Genomic DNA, 22,934 nt, shown 5'->3' with positions numbered 1-22,934 from the left:
TTGAAGGAGATCCTACTAAATTTGACCCAGGTCCCAAGCAGGACCTCTAAACGCTGAACAAGGGCAAGACCTTTACCAAACCGTTCCCTTAACCCCCGACCAGGTAGCCAACATACCTCCATATAGACCGTGGAGATATGAATGGTGAAAATCTTTTATTTTATATAGACAGTAAAATAATGCCAAGACACCACGGACAAACGATAAGGAAAGATCACCTTCAACATAAGTAACTAGTTATTAAAGTCATTAATACAAAACCAAATAAAAAGTGCAAAAGATTAAAAATAAAAAGTATTATACTAAACACTTGTCTTCACCAAGTGATGTAAGAGACTTAGGCAAACATGGCCTTGATTGTCAAGAACTCTTACGATCAATCTTGGATCCCGAGACGACTCACACACTCTATGATGGACAATGGATGATGGTGGTGGATGATGGTGTTATGGTGGTGGTGGGTGGTGGATGAGGTGTGAGAGAGGTGGTGTGCCAAGGGATGAGGGAGAATGAAACCAAGCTCCTCTATTTATAGGCTGGACAGAACGCTGGACACGGCCCCGTGTCCGCTGGACACGGCCCCGTGCCCGTCTGACACTCTCTCTCTTCATTAATTGTAATTGCGAATTACAATTAATGCGCCTGCTGTACTTTCAACACGCCCCCGTGCCCGCTGGGCACGGCCCCGTGGTGAGCAATGGAAGCTTCTACTGGTTTGTCTTTTCTGCTGCTTCCTGGGCACGCCCCCGTGTTCGCTGGACACGGGGCGTGTTCAGACTCTGTTTTCTTCTCTTTGTTTTGGGAGGTGCCGTTGAGGGTCCGGGCAGTCTACTTTTGTTCCTTTTCTTGTATTTATGGTAGAATTAGTGGTCTTTTTGCTTCTTTTGTGATTTTGAGCTCATTTCATCCTGAAAATACAAAAGGAAGACAAAAACACTCTTTTTCCAACATTAGTACTTAAAAAGGGTTAGTTTTATGCCTTAATTGATGTGTTTTATATGTTGCATTTTACACACATCAAATACCCCCACACTTGAACTTTTGCTTGTCCTCAAGCAAAACTCTTTTAATGTGGCTTACACTCCCAAATGGAATAGGTAGAAGAGAAGTTTTTAGCTTGTCCTAGAGTGTCGGGAATCCAAGATTTTTATAGGTTTTATTTTTATTTTATTTACAATCCTATTCGTTATGATTTATTTTGAACTTTTCATAAGATAAACTACTTATTTTGGCATAACATGCCTTATTAAAATTCCATTTATATACACGTTCACATACCTCACGGGAGATCACTCAATCACTCGGCCGAAGGTGTATATTTAAGTGAATCGCTCGAGAGCGGCACGGACTTACGTTTTCCATAGGCTTGCCAAGCGATCAATCCTCCTCCTTTTTAACTTTTTACCTTTGTAAATATCAAGAGGACTTTTGGGGTGAAGGCTTGGGTTTAAAGGTGGGTGGTTGGTTAGTGGTTAGTAAAAAGGGCGAAAATCGTAACAAGTGTCGGTTTTCATACCTTATTTTTAGTGACATTTATTTTTGAAGTATTTCTCCAAACAAGCTTTTGTAGCTTTTGTTTGTTTTTGACTTCATTATTCATATATATTTTTTTTTTTCGTCACGTAGAGGGTATGTTTATGAAAAACCGAGCTTGTTACTAAAATAAGGGTGAAAAAATAAAAAAGGTTTTTGGTGGGTAAAAAAAAAAAAATTGTTTTGGGGGTAATGAAATGAAAGGTTTAGGCTCAAAGGGGTTTTTCTAGGGGGATTTTGGGTAGGTAAAAAAAATGAAAAATAATGGTTTTGAAAGAAAAATAGTTAGTCCTAATGCCTCCATCATTTACTTACTTGGGTTTAAGTTGGTAAGGACCGGGAATGTATCGTCGTGGCAAGTTCTAGATTTGTAAAGACCGAGCGGCTATTCACACAAGAAACGAAAAATGAGCATTTAATCTAAATATGTATATTTTTATGCTCAATAAAGGCTCAAAACTCACTTTTGTGGGAATGGGTTTTTAATGTGACCAAGCATATATAATCGAATTTTAGCTAGACTTGTTATACCGTTTCGTAATTTTCTTATGTTAGTTCTTTTTATCACGACGCTATCGGTTGTAAATTTGTAAAAATATAACCTTTTTAGAACTTGTTATTCCCAACTTAAACTAAGACAAGTAAATAAAAATAAAAAATGAAAAAGTTTTTGAAAAAATTTGGGGTGTTTAGCGGTTCCAATAGAGTTTTGTGTAAGGCTTGTTTTAGGATTTTGCAAAATTTCAAGGTTTTAGCATCCCCCCCACACTTAAATTACACATTGTCCTCAATGTGTCCAAAAAATAAGTTTTTCGGTTGATTAAAATGTGTAAAAGTGGGTTAAAAACAAGATTTTATGGTACTGGGTAGCTGAACACGGGGTGGTGTTGGCTGAACACGGCCCCATGTCCAGACTGCCAGTACCAAAAGTAAACAGAAGGCTGGGCACGGGGGCGTGTTCAGTGAGCACGGCCCCGTGTCCAGGTACCTGAACTGGGCATTTCTGCAGATTTTTGGGCACGGGGGCGTGTTGGGTGAGCACAGCCCCGTGCTGTACTTGCAGTAATGAAGAAAAATTGTCGAGAGGCTCTGTTTTTGCGCATGGGGTGTTGGTTCAAGCTTCCCTTAGTATCCTTCACCATCCCGAGTGTGTTTTATTCCTGCAAATTAAAACTAAACTAGAAAGCATAAAAGTTAAACTAATCTAAAACTAAGGATAGTTCCGCGGAATGCCTCCGTGGTGCGCCACGTTTATAAGGGTCCTTGGCTAGACCCTCCTTATCGGGTGGTTCAGGCTCATCTTCAATTAGGGGGTCATTATTGCCAAAAGGATATTTCATTGAGCGCTCAAGATCTATGCTCCTTTTGAATGCCCCTAATTGAAGAGGTAGATTGTTGTACTTCCGGTTTTTCAAAGCTTCGTGAGTTTTTACAAAAGGCCGTCCCAACACTAGAGGAGCGTCATCAAGGATGACAAAGTCGGTTGGGATTACCATTTGATTTGTTTGAACCAAGATATCCTCAACTACACCGATTGATTTTATTATTTTCCGATTAGATAGAAAAATGGGTATTTGAAGTGGAGAAAAATCACTAATACTTAATTTTTCTAAAATGTAGTTTGGCATTAAATTAACACAAAGATCTTTATCAATTGTAATATTACTAATAAATGAATTTTGAAAGAAACATGGAACCGGTGTAATGTTAATTTCAAAAGAATCTTCTTTTATTAGCGAGGTTTGATCATTAGTTAAATTAACACTTACCATTTCTTTGATTTTAGCACTAGTGTTTAACTCTTTTAAAAACTTGGCATGAGGGGTTACTAAACAATGATTTTCGAAAGTAGGTGACAAGAGAATAATTTCTTCAAAATTAGACTCTTCATGAATTTTAGCGTTATCGTCCTCACCTTTTTCGTTGTTTAACTCATGTGTCGGTTTTTCACTTTCTTGTTCTTCCATTTTTACATTTTCAACTATCTCTACGTTATTATCATTTTTTAACTCTTCTCTTGCGCGGGATTCCTCTTCCCTTGCGCGAGATTCTTTTATGCAACGTTCGATAGTTTTAATGTGTTCTAATATCCTATTAGTTACTTCGGTGAGATTGAAAGAATTTGGATCCTCAAAGCTTGAATCCGGTTGCTCGATCCTTGGTTCCTCATAATACTCATATGAAGTAGATGGTTCACACCATTGTTCTTCATTGTAAGTATATGATGGATAAGGGTCGAAACTTTGTTCTTCATAGTACTCATATAAGGTGGGTTGTTCACGCCATGGTTCCTCATAATAAGAATATGAAGGTGGTGGCTCATATGTTGAATCTTCAAAGTATGAGTATGAAAGCTCATACCTTGGTTCATCAAAATATGAGTATGAGGGAGTAGGTTCATACCTTTGGTCTTCATAGGATGTGTATGAAGTTGATGGCTCGTACCTGGGCTCCTCATAATGGTTGTATGAATTGGATGGTTGATATGAGTTATTATATTGAACCGAGCGTGCGTTACGACAATTAGTGCAATAATTACCCCTATAATCATCCTCATCATAGGTGTAGTTGTAACCTCTTGAGTATTGATCCATAAGAATCACTCAACAGATCACAACTGAGTCTCGGGACCAGAAAACAAAAATAAAGACGGAAACAGAAGCTGGACACGGCCCCGTGTTGAGTGAACACGGCCCCGTGTTCAGGGACTGTATCTGGGCGTTTTAATTAAATTTACTGGTCACGTTGAGCACGGGGGCGTGTTCAGCGAGCACGGCCCCGTGTTCAGACTCTGTATCTGGGTATCTACTCTAAAAATATGCAGCACGGGGGCGTGTTCAGCGAGCACGGCCCCGTGTTCAGGCTACTGTAAATGCAAAACTAAACTAAAATGCAGAAAAAATGCGCGCGTTTTAAAAAAAATTTTGAAAAACTGATTAGGCCGTTGATTTTAAGCTTTCTTAAAATCCTTGTGTCCCCGGCAGCGGCGCCAAAAACTTGATGCGTGTTAGTGTATATATGTTTTTAGATATATATTTAAGCCCTTTTTACACTTTTAGCCAAGTTTTAAATTTATAAAACACGATATTTACTAACACTAAACACACATATGGGCAAGTGCACCCATCGTGGATGTAGTATAGTGTTGGTAAGATACCGAGGTCGTCCAAGGACACAAGAGCTTTTAATACCGGTTTATCCTCAACGTCTAATCAAATCAAAAAGGTTAGAAAAATGTTTTAAACTAAGAAAAATAAAAACTAATTAAATGCTGAAAATAAAAATAAAATAAAAACAGATAGACAAGATGAATCACTTGGATCCGACACGTGTATTAGTATAACCTTTGATTATTTTCGCACTTTTGCACTTGTTTAAGAGATTATCTTAGTTATTGTAGTAGGCCCCTCTTTTGAAGGCGACGTTACCCTCAACCCAGTAGTTTGAGTCAGCAAGGATACAATCCTAAAGGGTCGGATTATTGAAAGATAATGAATTAAGTTATTAATGCAAATTATGGTAGGCCCCGCTTTTGGCGGTGACGTTACCCTCGGCTAAGTAGTCTGAGTCAGCAGGGATACAGTCCTAAATAGCCGGGTTATAGTATTAATAGTAGTTAACTTATGAGGGGGTCAAAGAGTTTGGATCCCCGCCATCCAATACCTATGGGCATTGAAGGAGATCCTACTAAATTTGACCCAGGTCCCAAGCAGGACCTCTAAACGCTGAACAAGGGCAAGACCTTTACCAAACCGTTCCCTTAACCCCCGACCAGGTAGCCAACATACCTCCATATAGACCGTGGAGATATGAATGGTGAAAATCTTTTATTTTATATAGACAGTAAAATAATGCCAAGACACCACGGACAAACGATAAGGAAAGATCACCTTCAACATAAGTAACTAGTTATTAAAGTCATTAATACAAAACCAAATAAAAAGTGCAAAAGATTAAAAATAAAAAGTATTATACTAAACACTTGTCTTCACCAAGTGATGTAAGAGACTTAGGCAAACATGGCCTTGATTGTCAAGAACTCTTACGATCAATCTTGGATCCCGAGACGACTCACACACTCTATGATGGACAATGGATGATGGTGGTGGATGATGGTGTTATGGTGGTGGTGGGTGGTGGATGAGGTGTGAGAGAGGTGGTGTGCCAAGGGATGAGGGAGAATGAAACCAAGGTCCTCTATTTATAGGCTGGACAGAACGCTGGACACGGCCCCGTGTCCGCTGGACACGGCCCCGTGCCCGTCTGACACTCTCTCTCTTCATTAATTGTAATTGCGAATTACAATTAATGCGCCTGCTATACTTTCAACACGCCCCCGTGCCCGCTGGGCACGGCCACGTGGTGAGCAATGGAAGCTTCTACTGGTTTGTCTTTTCTGCTGCTTCCTGGGCACGCCCCCGTGTTCGCTGGACACGGGGCGTGTTCAGACTCTGTTTTCTTCTCTTTGTTTTGGGAGGTGCCGTTGAGGGTCCGGGCAGTCCACTTTTGTTCCTTTTCTTGTATTTATGGTAGAATTAGTGGTCTTTTTGCTTCTTTTGTGATTTTGAGCTCATTTCATCCTGAAAATACAAAAGGAAGACAAAAACACTCTTTTTCCAACATTAGTACTTAAAAAGGGTTAGTTTTATGCCTTAATTGATGTGTTTTATATGTTGCATTTTACACACATCAATGTACTAACAACATAGCAGGCATATGATGTGAAAACATGGGAAGCATGAATGTAACATATAGGCACATGTGTTTCACCCCAAAACAGTTTGGAAAACAGTAAAAGAGGGGTTCAATGTACTCACCTGAGATTGCTTTGACTTCCTTGTAATATAACCAGATAATGCTAAAGATCACGGGATATCAAACGGCACCTAATAGGTAGCTATGTTAATATACCGGACCAAATCGGAAGGATCGGATAGTATGCGGGTTCGTAAACCAAACGAGTATGGGGACTCGTGTAATATGGTTTAACAAAGCCTACATACTAAAATGAAACCTAACCTAAGTGCTTGCGACCCATCACGACCCGTTTAGATAGCTTATGCTACCCTAACGCGTCGTTCGCGTAGAACGCGTATGGAACGCCTAACATCGTGACCACAAGGTATAACCTCGGAAGGTTATAGCTATGGTCACCTAATGTGTTTGGTCAGATCCTAATGATCGACCAAATAGGTCGGGTTCGAAAGTATAAGCGATGGTTTAGATCGCTTACCTTACGACCCTATATAAGCACTATACTAAAAGTGACGAGCTAAGCATGTTAGAACATGCTTAACTAAGTTTAGAAAACAGGTTTGGCATCAAAACAAACGGCTTTGATGCTCACGAGTAGTTTGGTTACAAAACACGCAATAATGCGCATTTTGGCCGAAACTACGACTCGTCACTGAGCATAGATAACGGGGTAATCAGTAGGTATGGTCACTATGGACCATAACCATCGTGATCACGCTCACGTTATGAAGTTCCAATGAACTTCGCATCGACCATAAGCTGGTCAACGCAGAAAGTCAACAAAACGTCGACTTTCAGACTTGAAAAGCGATAAAACAATGAAAGAATACTTACGGAGAGTCCCCGAATGCTAATCGAGATCAGAGAAACTCAGGTATGAAGCAATACTTCAACTTAGAGCTTTTTAGATCTGATTCTTGTGATTTTTACACAAAAGGGGGGGGGGTATTTATAGGAAAAGTGGAACCGTTAGGATCGTTTTATCGAATATCGTGCCATGATCTTGTGCATACATGTGTTACAATGCTAGATTCACTGAATATGGCCCTTGGCCTTTCATTGGGTGAAAAGGCAATCGGTCCTTTCGCGATTTGAAGAGCCAATCAGCATTAAATGTGGGTTCTGCTGTACTGGGGACCCCTTACAGACCGTATGGGCTTTGGCTTACGGTCCGTAAGCCCCTAGTTTGGCAGATTTACCATTTTAGTCCCTGCAGCACCAAAACTTGGTATTTGATGCGTTTTTGGCACGTTTAAGCCCCGTTAACTCCATTTCAAAGCTCTAAAATGATGTTAAAGTATAGGGAACTGAAAATGTGCTCAAAAATATGTCGGATGTCGGTTCGTTTGGCCGTACGGTCGCGATGTTCGGTTAATTACGACGGAATGCGCATAAGCGCGAAAGACGATCCAAATTGCGCGACGAATGGATTTTTCTCATGCCATACACTAAGGCATAATATAAGGATGCTTACATAAATTTTTGGATGCCCGGATGTATTCAGAACGTAAGTTATGCGCGAAAGTGCAAACTTGTGCACTTTTTGACACTTTTAGCCCCTGAATGATCCAAAAGTTTGTTTTAGCATACCAAACCCCTCAAAGCCTATTTCTAAGCTATGTAAAGGATATTTATGGTATGTTTAACTTATGGACATGTTCCGGAATGTTCGTTATAGTTTAAATTGGCATACTTTCGCAGTTTGTCAAGTTTAGTCCCTGTAAGCGAATTAACTTGTTTTTGCCATACCAAAGCCTTCAAAACTTATTTCTAAGTTATGTAAAGGTTATTTAAGGTATGTTGAGTATATGTTGATGTTCCGGAGTATTTGTCGCATTAAACTGAGTACGTTTACGTACTAGTTTGCGTATAATTCTCCAGAAGGCGATGTAGAGTTTGAAATTGAACAAAAGTTAAAATACGAAAAATGTAAAACAAAATCAAACAATCATTGGGATAAAATAACATTGTTTTATTGATAATTGAACTGTTCATAATGATTACAAGCACAAATGTTACAATGGGCTTCCTGGAGGATAACATCTCGTAGTCCTCCGTAAATTGGGACCCATATTCGTCCATTTAATCGTAAAATTCCGTCCTTGCTAACAGTTAACTGCTCCTCAGTTACTCCTAGCTTTTCTTTAGGATAGTTAGCTTCCAACACAGCTTCCCTCTGTGCAGCTAACAACCTTTCAATCAAATTATTCTTCACTTCAATGCTCTTGGCACTGATTCGGATGGGTTTCACCCTTTCCTTTCGACTCAAGGCATCAGCGACTACATTCGCCTTGCCGGGATGGTATCTGATTTCACAATCATAATCATTTAAAGTCTCCATCCAACGGCGCTGCCTCATGTTTAATTCCTTCTGATTAATCAGATGTTGAAGGCTCTTATGATCAGAATAGATCACAAACTTGATACCATACAGATAATGCCTCCACAGTTTTAGTGTGAACACAACGACACCCAACTCCAAGTCATGGGTGGTGTAATTCTTTTCATGCACCTTTAACTGTCTTGAAGCATAGGCAATAACCTTGCCTTTCTACATAAGTACGCATCCCATGCCAGTGTATGATGCGTCGCAGTAAACTACGAACTCTTCGGTACCTTCAGGCAATGTCAGTACAGGAGCGTTGCTCAACTTTTGCTTCAGAATATCAAAGGACTCTTGCTGCTTAGGGCCCCAAACGAACTTTACTTTCTTCTTGGTTAAGGAAGTTAAGGGCGCAACAATCCTTGAAAAAATTTCAATGAAACGCCTATAATATCCTGCTAACCCCAGGAAACTACGAATCTCTGTAGGCGTCTTTGGCTCTTGCCAATTCATGACAGCTTCTACTTTAGCGGGATCCACTTGGATACCATGCTCGCTGACAACATGTCTAAGGAATTGGACTTCTCGAAGCCAGAATTCGCACTTAGAGAATTTGGCATAGAGTTTCTCATGGTGCAGGAGTTTGAGAATACAGCGAAGGTGTTTCTCATGGTCAGCTTGGTTCTTGGAGTAGATAAGAATGTCATCGATGAAAACGATGACGAATTTGTCTAAGTATGACTTGCAAACGCGATTCATGAGATCCATGAACGCAGCCGGTGCATTAGTGAGCCCAAAAGGCATCACTAGGAACTCATAATGACCATAACGAGTCCTAAATGCGGTTTTATGTACGTCTCCATCTCTAACCTTCAGTTGATGGTAGCCTGACCTCGAGTCAATCTTCGAGAAATCACTTGCCCCTTGTAACTGATCGAACAAGTCGTCGATCCTCGGCAAAGGATGCCTATTCTTTATCGTGACTTTGTTAAGCTCGCGATAATCGATGCACAGACGCATCGATCCATCCTTCTTTTTGACAAACAGGACTGGTGCTCCCCATGGAGACGAACTAGGTTTAATGAAACCTTTAGCTAGTAGTTCATCCAGTTGTGTCCTTAACTCCTTCATTTCGGTTGGTGCTAACCTGTACGGTGCTCTAGCAACAGGAGCTGCTCCAGGGATGATATCAATTCTGAATTCCACTTGCCTATTTGGTGGCAAACCAGGTAGATCTTCCGGGAAGACTTCTGGGTATTCAGAAATGACGGGGATGTCTTCTATCTTCGGCTTAGGCTCATCAATAATCACTTGTGCCATGTAGATGACACAACCCTTCTTTAAACATTTTGAAGCTTTGAGCATAGTCACTTGCTCAGGTAATCCATACTGGGTATCTCCCCGAATGGTAAGTGATTCAACAGACGGAGTCTTTATCACCACTTGCTTTCTGTTGCAGACGATTTGGGCCTGGTTATTAGATAGCCAGTCCATACCCAATATTCTGTCAAAACCGGCCAATTTAAAGGGAAGTAGAGACAGAGGAAAAGAGTGGTTCTTAATGGATATAACACATCCATCTAACACAGTTGAGACGGTTTCTATGGTGCCGTCTGCTAACTCTACCTCATAGTTTATACTCAAGGTTTTGACAGGCATATTCAGCAATTTGCAAAATTTATGATCTACGAAAGACTTATCAGCGCCTGAATCAAAAAGTACTCTTGCAAAGACATCATTTACAAGGAAAGTACCTGTGATCACGTTATCGTCTAGAATCGCTTCTTTGGCATCCAATCGAAAGACCCTAGCATTTGTTTTCTTGACCTCTTCAGGTTTCTTGGTATACTTAGGGCAGTTGGTTTTGATATGCCCTTTCTCATTGCAGTGGTAGCATGTGGCATCTTTCAGCTTTTTGTGTCACACCCCGATTTCCACGTGTCTCACCGGTGGGCCCGGTGGGGGATTACCGTGACGTAGTTGGCAACAATATAGTCAAACCACACAATTATATGAATGCACAGCGGAAGCATAAAGATAAATATATTTCAACATTGAATGTAATATCAAAGTATCACCATTGTTGAAATAGAATCCACAGGGGATCAATAATAAGATAAAAGTAATTGTTCAACAGATGTAGGCATCTTAAGCTTTTTGCAATCCAAGGTCTTGTGGTCCTTGGACTTGCATATCCTGCAAGCAAACGACTTCGACTGAGTCTGCGAGTTCGATTCGAGTCTGCACTTTCCAAAGTGGTGTCTCTTGCAATTCTTGCACTTGGGCTTCTCACCAGACTGATGCCCATCCTTCCTTGACTCAGACCCTCTCTTGTTGTCACCGTTCCCACGGTGCTTCTTGCTCGACCTTCGTGAAGTATCATCTTCACGTTTCCTCTTCTCAGCCTCTTTGTTCCTCAGCGATCTTTGTCTGACCGCATCCAGAGTGAGGGACAAAGATATGTCGGCTACAGATCTAAAGGTTGCTGGCCGAGAGGCCTTCACGCTTGCCTTTATTTCGGGGGCTAAACCACCGATAAAACGAGCTATTCTCTTTGGTTCCGGGGTTACCAGATACGGAACCAACCGGGACATTGTGTTGAAGCTCGTGAGGTAAGCTTGACAGTCAAGGTTTGTCATAACCAACGATAGGAAGTCGGACTTGATCTTTTCAACCTCATGTTGAGGGCATAAATTTTCCTTGATGAGAGAAATGAATTCCTCCCACGTCATGCTGTACAAAACAGCTTTCCTCGAGGCCTGAACCAACGACCTCCACCAAGCCAGGGCTTCGCCCTTGAATGATTGCGAAACAAACTTTACCACGTCTCTCTCTGCACAACCACTGATGTCCACCACGGTGTCCATCTCGTCTAACCATGTCATACAATCTACCGCGCCATTCTCCCCAGTGAAATCTCGGGGTTTGCAAGATACAAAATACTTGTAGGTGCAACCCCTGGCGCGAGATGCATCAGTAAACACTTTTTCCTTAGGACTGACACTATTTTCATTGGACGGGTGTTTATCATCGTCCTTTTTAGGCTTAGACGGTGGTTTGCTGTGAGATTTTGAGTGGGTTTTCGGCTTTGAGTGTGGTTTAGATATGGTTCTGCTCCGGGACTCGGTGTACTCTTCGTATTGTCGATCTAAGGCTGCCTTAACAGCACCGTCGACAAGAGCTTTTAATTCCGCGCCCGTTAGATGAATCTGGGCGTTATCATTTTCATCTTCTTTTGAATGACTATTCTCTTCATTTGGATCAGCCATTGTAACTTGAATCTGCTACAGAAGATAATGACAAAGTTTTATTTAGGAGTTTATTATGGAATTGTCTTTTATGGCAATTCATTAGCCATGGTAACGTAGACCATATCTGGTTAATTTGTTACTCACATTTATTTAGGATTTGAATATAACTTATCCTAATTACAAACAATATTGTTAGTGGCACAAAAGCCTAGTCACAAGGACGTTTTATAATATAAGCCGGGATTACAGAGAATCAAGGCATGAAGGTTTGAACTGTAGTCCTTTTACCTTTTCGGACAGGGAGTCATAGACTACAACTGTCTTTTGTCTTATATGACAATAAACATGGCCCGTAGGCATTACATCACTAATGGATGTTTAATAAGTTTGGCCCGTAGGCACTACATCGCTAACGGATGTTTAATAATGATCATCTTCATTGATGATTTAACCCATGATTTACAAATCATTAATTTGGGCTTTGGGATCCTTAGAAGGATTCTCATATAAGAATGACGCGTGTGATTTTAACGAATCACATCTGCCAAGAATGTTAATCATGTTTACAGAGGTTAACTGGAAATCTGAATCTTTTAATCAGGTCTTACCATCTTGTCCGGGTCTTTATAATGACACCTGGCTAGGTTTCACTCTTAAGATTCTTTATTTAGGCAGATAAAAAGAATGATTTATTTCATATATAATAACAAAATGAAATTTATAACATATATTCCATTAATCATGATAATGGTTACACACTGCCCTAAACGGGACTTTTTAAATAAATAAGTACCTACGCAGAGGTTTACAGAAGACAAGTCCACGCAGGGACCAAATACATGGGTAGATGTCCACACAGGGACTAAAGATAAGTCCACGCAGGGACTGAAATGTAATTGTCCACGCAGGGACTGAATACGATAAATGTCCACGCAGGGACTAAAATACTTAAGGCAAATGTCCTCGCAGGGACTTGATTACAATAGTAAATATAATAATACATAAAGAGGCTAATGATCTCGTTTCTTCCTCCCTTTTAGTAGGTTTGCTAGGCCCTTGAGGAATCCACGGTTACTCTTACGTTCTTGTTCGAAGTCTCGTTCCACTCGGTTTAGACGGTGGAGGATTTCTTCTTGCTCCTGTGGAGAAAAATGTGGTTGCTGCGACGGTTGTTGAACCGGAGGTCTAGGAGGCATTGGATACCCATGTGCAGAGTAATATGGCCTCATAGTTATAGTTGTAGTGCGTGTGAGTCGGCTGCTCAAACGGGTTGTACGCGGTGGAACCGCCGTACGCTGGTATAGGGTTATCAAACCCAAATGGTGGCGGAGGTGGTGCAACTGGTGCAGAATTCACCTCTGCAGGGTGACCCGAAGGTTCCCCTAACTGTGGTTCTTCAGGTACTGACGGAAAGTGACTCGCACTCGAGTGGCGAGGGGTGCTAAAATGGAATTCCCCTCCTCGGGTAGACATCCGTGCGCCTGATCTCCTACGCCTTGATGGATCTGGAATTACTGGTTGAACTGGTGGCGGAGGCGGTGGCGTAACCGCCACGAAACGCGAATCCTCAGAAGGATCCTGTTGTTGTTGCTGCTGCTGAGGTGATGAATGGTGAGAGGGTGTAAAGTACCACTCATGCTGGTTAAACAGCGCTTGAAAACTGTCGGGACCCTGATAAGGTGTTCCATAGAAGGATGACCCATCAGAGATCTCGATAGGATGGTTGGGTGTGCCCCTTGCAGGTTCGATGGGATCCGTATCTTCGTCCATATCTACAGCATTATCTTCCGAGAAGTGGTCCTCTGGTCCAAGAGGGTTAAATCCTATTGGTTCTTGGATATAATCAGCCGGGTTGAACCGACCTCAGAAGAAAGGAGTAGGATCACCATAGGAACGGTGCGAAACTGACCGTTGGAGAGGTATGAAAGAAGGTTGAGGGTTATTGGGATCGTTCTTCGAATCTGGCCCAAAAGAGTGACGGTATGAAGGTGTCGAACTGTGCGAGGTAGAATGTCTTGCAGGTTCAAAGAGGTTTCTTCTACGTCTCTGAGGTTCTTCGCTCCTCGTGCTGGAAGGAGCTCGCATGTTCGAAGGTCCGGCCTCGTGATCATTATGAGTAGTGATCGGCCCTTTGCCTTTTCCTCCTCTTCTAAATGCTGGTGGCATATTTCCTGCTTAACAAAACTTTTAAATCACATATAAACAATAAAAGACAAACTGGAATAACAAATTCGAATTTGTCCTATGTTCTTGTCTAGACTCAAGTATGTGCAATTGTGTCATTGAGATTAAACACAAAAGACTAGTGTTTAATTCACTCAACGTTGGCTCTGATACCAACCTGTCACACCCCGATTTCCACGTGTTTCACCGGTGGGCCCGGTGGGGGATTACCGTGACGGAGTTGGCAACAATATAGTCAAACCACACAATATATAAATGCACAGCGGAAGCATAAAGATAAATATATTTCAACATTGAATGTAATATTAAAATATCACCATTGTTGAAATAAAATCCACAGGGGATCAATAATAAGATAAAAGTAATTGTTCAACAGACGTAGGCATCTTAAGCTTACGAGACTCTTTATTGATGCTAAGGAGAAATATCCAGCCAATTACGCTTAGTACCTGCATTTAGTCTTTTTGGGAAAATACGTCAGTTTACACTGGTAAATACATTCAACCGACACTTTTGTAAAATGTTTAATAAAATTGATTTGAATGCACAAGGCACAAACTCTTTTATAACTTGGGAGAATTATTTAAATTTATAATCTTGTGAACAGATTACATGTTCCTTATGCGTTCAGTAGCCCGGACGTACCGGGTTAAAGATCAATAGACACACCACATAGCATATAACCGCGGCGGGTAACCAACGGTTATAGCTTTATAATTATGGACATAATGCCGGGTGTACGCCTACACCCGGATGTCAAGGTCGTGGCCATTTCGTAAAATGTTGCCAAGGATATCCGGGACATGGTCATTAACCCCCCAAAGGCTTTTAAGTAAACAAAACTGTTTAAACGAGCCAATCAAATTATTTAATTAACCACCAAATGATGGAAGATTTGATGCCCGATCAAGCGGTATTTTATATACCGTAACCCAAGCCCGTATAACGGAAAATAAGTTAAAAGTATTTACCTTTGCAAGTATAAATCCTTAATTGAATAAATCGCAGATAGCTTTTATTGGTCTCCTATTCTGGAACGAAGGTTTAAAATAACCTATTAGAATCCTAACGGGTCTTTAATTTAGCCTTAGCTTAGACCGGTCAGTTTCAAAGGATAACTATGGTTTAATCGCGTGAAAGGCGAAAACCGGGAATGGAATGTGATTTGGACCCAACAAGTTTGAAGACTTGTTTTATATGGGTATATTAACCACACTCTGGATTTTGGGGTCAAAATAATAAGGTTTGACCCGTTTCGGCTAGTTTATGTAAACTAGTTACATAAGCCGAACCGTGCGCGCATAAGGCGCAACGGGTAACCGTAAGAGTCTTACACTGGTTTCCTAAGTAAATATGCTTTAAAGAGGTTGTGGTATCAGTAGGATACCTTCCATAATGCCCGTAACGAGTTTAAGTTCATATTATGCCCCGTAGGGGTACTTCGGTCTTTTTAAAGATTATAAAAGAGGTTTATGAGTTCTACAGGAAATCTGAGTTTTCCGAATAGTTTATAAGGTTCAAAATACTCTATTTATTATTTAAAATCAGTAGCAACTGGAATCGGGTCAAAAGACCTTGTAGAACTCAAGTTATGGCCGAAAAGGGTATATTCGGTAATTACCGAACCGATGCCATAACCGCAGGTTATGAGCAGGCTAAAAATAATTAAAAATCTTTAAAAATCCCAAAATATTATTTTACATCAGTGTGTAAAAGGTTTGGTGTCGAAATCTGGGTTTAGATAGGCGTTATGCTAATTGCGCTATTTAATTACTAAAGTTTCCGTAATTTGCGCCATTTAGCATAACTCCTATTCTGGACCTCGGATTGACGTGAAATTTTAGGGACATGCTTAGAAATCAGTAACTAAGGTTATGGTCCTTTCACATGTCCGAAATTCTTGTTTTAAATTAAAAAGGGCGTTACGGTCAACTTTCAAGCATTTAACGGAAAGGTGTAAAAGACTCTGACAACAACGAACCGGTCACAGAGGGTTATACCATCATGTAACCTGCTCCTAAGAGAGTCCTAAGGCATATCTAAATCATACTTTAACGGGTCAGAACTGAAGTCAAAGCAAAAGTCAAAGTTTTGCGACTTTCGGCTCCGAACCGGGTCAAAACAGTAAATGGTCGGATCAAACAAGCTTAGACTAGTTAATACACTTATTATCATGTTTTATGAGTGTTAAAATAGGTTACACACCATCTACATTACTGATTATGCATAAAATCGCAAAATAGTATTTCTGTTGACTTTTTATAAGCACGTTTGACTCGATATTCGGACTAGTTAGAGTGGGAATCAGAGGGTGCTCTTTTAGGGGTTTAAAGCCCACATGATTACCAACATATAACTACCTTTGATTCGACAAACCACTGGACCATTTGTGATTTATCGCAAAGTCAATCGTTAATTACGACGGATTGACTTTTAAGCTAAACTATGCAAAAACTAAGCCACAAAGGGTTGGGCATACTTACAGAAGCTTGGTGCACGACTAGAGATGTTAGAAGAATGCTTTAGAGCTCCAGAAGTGAACTAGAAGGCAGGTTTAAGGTGTGTTGAACATTGGTGCAATGTATTGCCTTTTATAGTGAAGTATGGTGCCCAAGATCATTACAACTCATCCTACAACTGCTCATGGATGATCAGCAGGTGTCCTATAGTGCTAGGGGACATGTAGAGGGCACCCATGCTTCAATTAATACATCAATGATCGTTTACAAGCTCAAACAGTGAATTTGTCCAAGTTTTCTGCATCTGGGGACTTCACGCGGTCCGCATTAAGATTCAGGCTAGGCTCACGCGGGCCGCCTGAATCCTAATGTCAATAACCGAATCTACAGATGGCTCGCGGCCCGCCTGAACTTCCTTGCTTCGCTAATGCGGGCCGCCTGAGGCCTGTATTTCAAGATTTTCAAATCTTTTGTCATGATTAGCCTGACCTTTCGGGTTCGAAGGGGTAACTTTGCGATTTGGCCCTCGATTATTTACGAATAAGGGCCTCGTGACTTTTACCCGTGCCGTTAAGTCCCCGGTTAGTTTAATTACTATCCGAAAAGCCTTAACTTTTATTGTTGACGCTTTTAACCCCTCGCATACGAATCGATCATAACTTTCTCGTTTTAAAACGGAACTTCGCGAAATTTATATCGTATATTCTAGTGAGCGTATTTTACTGTTACAAAGTCTCGGGTTTGTCAAAGGGTCACTCAGAGGTATAAATTAAACATGCTGACACATTTGACCCCCTGTAGTTTGTAATCTCTCACTTTCTTCCGTATTTCGTTCCGTACGATCCATGATTTATCCGTTTGAAGGTACGAACATCATTTAGGGTTACTATACAGTATATTTACCCCTCGTTGACATTTTTAACCCTCGAATTTACATACTTTCAAGGTTTGTCAATTTTAGTCCTTTATTTAATGTTTAACACCACGTGTAAACTCATGACACGTGTCAACACATTATTGGACACAAAATTTCGAGGTGTTACAACAACCAGTTGTACCAAAAACTTCACATGACCAAATGACAGCACAGCTCTACGGTAATCATTTAGCTGGTGTTCTCGAACAAAGTTCCTCGGTATTGCCTGTAAAGGAATTTTTTTTCTTTAGTTATTCATTCAAAACAACATATACTTTAAGTAATAACAGATAGATCCAAGATTATAAATAAAATCAACTATATTAAAAGTGGATATGTAAATACCATGTTGTGTGTCTGTAAAACATGGTATTCAAACTGTTTTTTATAATGTGGACGCCTTTTGCGGTGTTGGTGATTGGTACGGCTGCAGTGATGTTTTGTCTCTCCGTGACCATTAGTGCATATCAATTTTATAAGTCTGCACTAATTATTTTTTTATTCTCTGTTGAATTCTAAATGAGATGTTGACCAAAAGTCTAACAGATGTTTACCAAAAGTCAAACAGATGTTGACCAAAAGTCAAACAGATTTTGAACCATTAAGAATCATAGTTTTGCCAACAGTGGTTTGACTTTGGTCAAACAGTCTTTTTGAAAACAGTGGTTTCACTTTAAGCAATCATCAATGGAATTGGTCAACTTTATTTGCAAAAATTGGTTTTATCTTTATTTGAATTTAAATTACAAGTACCGTATATTTCTCATTCTTATTGCAAGAATTGTCTTCGATCTAAAGTTAATAAAATATAGTATCTCAGATGGTTTTGAAAACAGTGGTTTCACTTTAAGCTATCCATCTGGTAAGCTCTGTTAGAGATAATGGATAACTTTTTTTAGGAAAGTCTGTTGGAAAGCAACTGAAGTTTTTAACAGTTAATAGACAACAGTAGTTTGTTATCAACATAATGGAATTGCTGTTGAATAAACATATTGACCATTAGTGTATATCTATTTTATAAGTCTACACTAATTATTTTTTTACTCTCTGTCAATATGGGCTATGCATGGTTTTCTAAGAAACGGCCCGTTTTTGCACACGGGTCTTACCGCTAGTACTATATAATAAAAGAAACCACTTTGGGGACACTTTTCATCATATCAGGACATATCTTATAGATAATTATTATTTTAATTTAATCTTTTGTAATTAATTATAGATAACACTCCTATTAAATATTATTTAGTTTAATATCTTATGGATAATTATTATTTAGTTTAATCTTCTTCTCATTTATAATATTATTTAGGGTAAATTACGATTTTGGCCCCTGTGGTTATATCACGTTTACCCTTTTAGCTCAATTTTTTTAACATCTGAGCCCCCAACGTCTTCTTTTCTAACCCTTTTGCCCCTTACACTAACCCCATCCATTAAATGTTAGGGGCCAAAAAGGTTAAAAAAGACGTTAGGGGCAAAAAAGGTTAGAAAAAAAGACGTTGGGGGCTTATATGTTAAAAAATTCTTTTTTGGCCTATAGGGGTAAAAGTGATATAACCACGGGGGCCAAAATCGTAATTTTATTATTTGATGTATAAAATTAGATTTATTCAATTCGTACAATACATGAGGTTTTTTAAGGATATATATTTTTTATTTTTTGTTATTTAGTACAGAAAATTACATTTATTCAAACCGTGTAGTACGCATATTTTTAAAGATGTAAATTTTTTTATTATTTGTTATATAAAATTAAATTTATTCAACCCATGTAATAAATGAGTTTTTTAAAGTTGTATTATTTTATTATTTGGTAAACAAATATTACATTTATTCAAATCGTGTGATACACGTGGTTTTAAAGATATAATTTTTTTTATTTGGTATATAAAATTACATTTATTCAACCCGTACAATATTGTTCTTATAGATATAACTTTTTTATTATTTAATATATAAAATTATATTTATTCAACTTGTGCAATAAAGAAGGTTTTTAAAGATATATTGTTTTATTATTTAGTATATAAAATTTATTTATTCAACCCGTGTAATACACGGGGTTACAACCTAGTATACCCATAAACAAGCATGAGTATTCTTCTCTGGTTTGAGGGTGTTAGTTATAGAGGTGCACAAACCAGTTAATTTCCATAATCGATTCGGTTAACCGGTTCTTTTCAACTTTTACTTTAACTGTTTATTGTTTTAACCGGTTATTATTTTAACCAATTATTGCTTTAACCGGTTAATAACCGGTTTTTTTGCCCAGCTCTAGTTAGATACTTCATAGTTCATACTTGGATCATCCAAGTTGGATGTGAAAGGAATGATCATTTAGCTCAAATATCAAATTAAATATAAACTAGAATTGAGACCCGCCGCAATGCGGCGGGGATTCTTTAGTTATGACTAAGTCGATCTAGGACCCGCACGTTATGTTAAACTTGTCAAATGGGGAAAAATAGAGAATATAAAAACATTGACCCACATACGCACGTTGTGTGATGTTAACTCGCAAAATTTAGAACAAAGCATAAAAAAAGTTAAACCAAAGACACACGTTGCGATGTGTTAAGTCACAAATTTAGAACCAAACATAAAGCGAAAAAATTGCGAAAAATGAAAACTATAAAGGACCAAAGTTGAAAGTAAAAAATTGTGATAATAGATTGCAAAAGATAAAAAGTTTTGGGTTAAAAGTAAAAAAAACAAATAGTTTTAGGTTAAAAGTAATTTATGAAATATACTTTTGGCTGAAAAGTAAAAAAAAAATCAATTTTGTTTTTGGAAACCCCCAAAGCCAAGGTTACGACAACCATATCCATAACTATTTTTTCTTTGAAAAACCCCCAAAGCACACGTCGCGTTGCGGCGGGGCGTAAAACGGTGTCAAATAGTACTAATGCCACACAACCGTTATTGACCACCAACACGGACTCAACCTAGGATCTGCGTGTTGCGACAAACCTGTCAAACATGAAAAAATAGAGGTAAAAACGTTGAACCAAACATGTACGTTGCGTCGTATTAACTTGCAAAATTTGAAACAAAACATAAAAAAGTTGAACCACACTTGTACGTTGCGTCGTATTAACTCGAAAAATTAAGAACTATACGTAAACCGAAAATTTGCCAAAGATGAAAAGTATAAGTGACAAAAGTTGTGAAGTTAAATTGCAAATAATGAAAAGTTTTGGGTTAAAGTTAAAAAAAAAACAAATTATGTAGGGTTAAAATTGGAAAAGGTAAAAACCTAGTTAAAAGTAATGAAAGGTTTGGGTTAAAGTTAAAAAAACAAATTATGTAGGGTTAAAATTGCAAAAGGTAAAAACCTTTGGGTTAAAATTAAAAAATCAAGTTTTTTTTTTTTGAAAAACTCTCAAAGCACAAATTACAAGTAGTTATGCCCAAAAAGTTTGCTTATTTATTATGGAATAATATCAAATTAAATATAATGACAGCCCAAAGAGGATTCTAGCACAAAAGATATTATCTAAATTCAATTCATTTTGGTCCAAATCCGCCGAAGCGGAATCTAGCTAAAAAAAAAAAGGGTAATTGCATATTTTCTCTTAAAAATCTTCTTAATTGCATATTTACCAACTTAAAATTAAAATTACATATATTCCCTTTTTTAACTAATGAAATTGCATATATCTCCTTCCTTAACTAATGAAATTGCAAATTTACCCATTTTGATTTATTTTATTAAATATAAATTATACAATGACTATTTTACCCTTATTTTTACTAAAACCTTAAAATTTTAAATATTTATCCATTTTACTAGTTTTTGTGGCTTTTTCACCATTCTTTTGACATTTCGCTAGTTAGTTTTTTCGTTTTTTAAACGTATTCTTTTTTTTTTCTTTCACAATTCTTTTTATTTTTTATAATTCTTTTTATTTTTACTAAAACTTAAATTTACATATTTATCTGTTTCGCTTATTACAATTGTGGTTTTCTTAAAAAGGGTATTTTCTTAAAAACGTATACAAGAGGGTGTTTGTGAGTTTCTTATGAAAAAAGCAACAATTGTGTTGTTCTTTTAATCATTAAAGGTAGTTTAAAGTAGGGGTGTGCAAAAAACCGAATTAACCGAACAATAACTGAATAAATCTATAAAACCGAACCGAAAAACAGAACCAAATAAAAAACCGGTGGGTCGGTTAATGGTTTTTTTGAAAACCGAAAGTAGTGGGTCGGTTATGGTTATCATTTTTTCCATACCCACCATAACAGAACCGAACCGATGTAATAAATCTTTGTAGGATTTAGGACTTTTCACCATATTTTTAATATTTGATGTTTTTGAATGAAGATTTTTAGTACTTATGGGGTTTTTCATATCATTTTGTGGTTTTGGTTGAATGTTTATTTGAATTTATGAAATGTATCATATCACTTTATTTGAATATTCGATAATAACTGGTATTAATATTATAGATTATATGTATTTTTTAATACTATGTAACAGGGTAGGAGTTGGCTACAAAGCCACCTTTTCCTACAAAGTATAGGAAGCCATATCCTTTTGACATGTGGTGATTAGATATTTTTATCAAAAGGCATTATAGTAATTTGATAATTATTTTAATTATGAAATTTATTATATCCTAAACTAACTAATGAGAATTTTAAGGAAACTAAATATCTCTTTGATTTAAAATGCGAATCAATGATTATAATACAATCGCTACAACATATTCACATTCAATTCGTATTTCATCTAGTTCGTCACATTGTGTTTTATCACTAAAACACACTTCTAAGAACACATCTACGTTGTGTTTTAGCATCCGGTAACTGATTCGTCACATTGTGTTTTTGCAGCCAGTAACTGATTCGTCTCATTGTGTTTTAGCAGCCAGTAATAACTGATTCGTCACGTTGTATTTTAGCAGTCAGTAATTGTAACTGGTTTATCACATTGTGTTTTATCATAAACAAATTCTTGACGTTGTGTTTTAGCAGTCAGTCACTAGTTCGTCACTTTGTGTTTTATCAATAAAACACAGTACTATAAACACATCTAGATCTTATTTATCGTTAATTTTTTGTATGATTTGGTGTTTTTGGATGTGAGGGATTAGAGAGAGGGAAGGAGAGAGAGAAAATCGCGATAATTATGAAGGTGGTTTATGATTGACAATTATTTACTTATTTAAAACAAGTTAAATTACACATTTATTCCCAATCAATTAAATTAACATATTTTTAAGAAACATATATTACTAAAATGCCACCAAAATGATCTCAACTATCAAACACACTCATCCAATTATCAAGATCACTTCCTACACTTTGTAAGAAAAACACACTTTGTAGAGGAACCTCACCCCTATGTAACATACTAATATATACAAATATGCAAATAACAATTTATTCCATGTTAAAAATTTTAAGCTATTTTTAGCTAAGCTAAATACACGGTTAACCATCCATAACCGACCCACTATAACCATCAAAACCGAATAACCATAACCACCATAACCGATCGGTTATTGTTA

This window comes from Helianthus annuus, chromosome 7 (assembly GCF_002127325.2).
Source record: "Helianthus annuus cultivar XRQ/B chromosome 7, HanXRQr2.0-SUNRISE, whole genome shotgun sequence".
Classification (NCBI taxonomy): Eukaryota; Viridiplantae; Streptophyta; class Magnoliopsida; order Asterales; family Asteraceae; genus Helianthus; species Helianthus annuus.
This window is presented reverse-complemented; position numbering follows the sequence as displayed.